This window comes from Crocuta crocuta, unplaced genomic scaffold (assembly GCF_008692635.1).
Source record: "Crocuta crocuta isolate KB4526 unplaced genomic scaffold, BGI_CrCroc_1.0 scaffold16, whole genome shotgun sequence".
Classification (NCBI taxonomy): domain Eukaryota; kingdom Metazoa; phylum Chordata; class Mammalia; order Carnivora; family Hyaenidae; genus Crocuta; species Crocuta crocuta.
In genome coordinates this window covers 6,378,539-6,380,926 of record NW_027531893.1, presented here as the reverse complement: position 1 = coordinate 6,380,926, position 2,388 = coordinate 6,378,539, and the positions used below count along the sequence as shown (strand labels likewise).

The following is a 2,388-nucleotide window of genomic DNA, read 5'->3' as shown; positions in this document are numbered from 1 at the left end:
GGCAACCTCGAAGACACATGTGTTCTTAATCTATCTTTCACTGAGCACAGACTATAGGGATAAGCACCTGGTGTAGCGAACCATGCTAAGAATCCTACACACACACACACACACACACACACACACACACACACACACACAGCTGTTGTTCCCACCCAGTCATCATACACTCGGAGCTCCTAGGAAGTGACCACAACTTGTGACTTTGTGAAAGAGACAGCCCCACAGGAAAGCCCAAAGCTGGTGCTGGGGATGCAAAGGCTGAGAAACGGCAGGGATTGAAGAAAGTGGTGGTTCTTGGGCAGAAAGGAGCTTCACGTGGGAATTCAGTTTTGTGTTTACAGACTCATTCTTTTCCTGCAGAGGTAATTTGCTTCTCTTTGGCCAGGCTTTACTACACTCATGAGGAATCTTGAGTGTTGCTCTGGAGGCATTTGGAAGCTTGAGGATTTGGGGAGTCTGGCCATTTCTATGTCACCTGACAGGCGCTTACCTGAAGTCAATGCTGTGTATTTCAGAAACCACGCATGTTGGGGTTGAATGGACAGCATTTTGAGTCTTGGTTGTGATTTCTTCTCTCTCTTTTTTTTTAACTGTGGCTATGTGCCAATCATTTATCTTCTCTTTTTTTTTTTTGTTTAAGAAAGNATTTCAATAACTCGAAGTCCTCTCTCAACGGGATCTGTCAGGAGGAGGCCTTGGGGAGCGTGTATCTTCTCATTCTGCTCTTGAATGTATTTGGACACTTTCTTCAGAACCTTCTCATAATGAGTTTCCATGCATAAGACGATGGTGTAGGCTGTTAAGCAAGCCAAACAGCCTTCAAGATATGACTGGCCCCCAAGCTTCTCTGCTTCTGCATAAAGGTTATTTAGAGTTCGAACTGTTTCTTCAAACTGCTGTCTATCAATCCGGTTCTCCAGCTCCGCGGGGAACTTGGTCTGGAACTGGCAGCGTGTGCCACTGCTGTAGCCTCGCTGAATGAAGACCTTCCCGGACACCGGCGCCTGCTGCGGCCTCATGGCGAGGACAGGACGGGCGCGCCGCCTCCTCTGCCCTCCAGCTGCAGTCGCCTCATTTATCTTCTCTTATTCTCATCATTCACAACTGTGAAATGGGGCCCAAACCATGAGCTCACAGTGTTGTTGAGGAAGAATAAAGGAAATGAGGGAGACCAAGCTCTTAGCACAGGAAATCCTCATCACCTCCTTCAGCTTCTTGTCACTACCAGCAGTAGGCAATGTAGTACAGCCACTTTGGTTTGAATCTTGGCTCTACTCTTTCTAGATATGGGACTTTGTGCAAATTTCTCTATGTATGCCTCAGTTTCCCCAAACCTGGCTAGAGATTTAAAAAAAAAAAAACAACCAAACAAAAAATGAGCAGCTACCTCATATGACTGTTGCAGAACTCACTGCACACGTCCCTGTGATGTCCTTGGAAGCAGGGTTGGCCATTGTGATTGTTTCCATATGAAAAGGAAGGTGTATCTGGATGTGTTATTTAAAGCTGGGCCTCACATGTTTTAATTATAAGCCCTGCTCCTGAGACTTGAAGCCAGATGTATCCGGATAGTAATCTGCTCATGTCTTGCTTCTCACCGTCAAAGATAAATGTGGCGTCTCAAATCCTCCGTTGCCCCCTGCCTGATGCCATCCTACCCTTGCTGCGTAGACCCAGGAGACAGCTCCCTGAGGAGGTACTAAATCTGCAGCCCAGCTGGTGTCTGAAGGGGGAAGGGAATCAGATTCCAGCTGCAGCCTCTGGCCCCACCCTCCCCTTGACATGCTCCTCCTGGTGAACCCTCGAAGGCCTCAATAATTCACCGCAGTCACCATGCTCAGACAGGTTGCTTGGAAAAGCGAGTTCTGAGCCAAAGGTTTTGGCAGGTCTTAAAATATTTCCTTCTGTGCAATTGCAATCACATCTCCATCATGGGCACCGGGGAGTGCAGGAAGGCATAAGGGAGAGGAATGAGGAACAAATGCAGCCCTTGGTTTATAATTCACCCTTGTCACAGCGAGACCTGGGCACAGCCGATCTGGCTTGTAGTGCGAGATCTGGGACAAATGAAGTGATACCTTTCTGGTTGTATCTATTTAAATTTTCCCAAGTAAACAAAGTATGGGCTACCCCCAGAGGCAGCTGTCAATTGCTTCAACACTTCCAATGGCCAAAGCTTAAAAATGCATCCATCAGTGTCCATCGTCCACCAGCGCATATAAGGTCTGTTACCTCTGTTACCTATTTTTATTTTTATTTTCTAGAAAATCCTGAAAGGGGACGGGGAGAGTATTTCAACACAGATAAGCACTGGAGAAGAGCTCACCCTGAATTCCCTGTGACAAAGCCTGGGTGGGCTCCAATCATCACTGAGCCCAAGTTAAA

The 2,388-nt window shown here is 47.2% G+C and overlaps 1 pseudogene; it reads right to left on the bottom strand.

The window, feature by feature from the left end:
• Positions 1 to 638: 638 nt before the first annotated feature.
• Positions 639 to 1,022, bottom strand: LOC144239180 (golgin subfamily A member 7 pseudogene; annotated as a pseudogene).
• Positions 1,023 to 2,388: the final 1,366 nt, after the last annotated feature.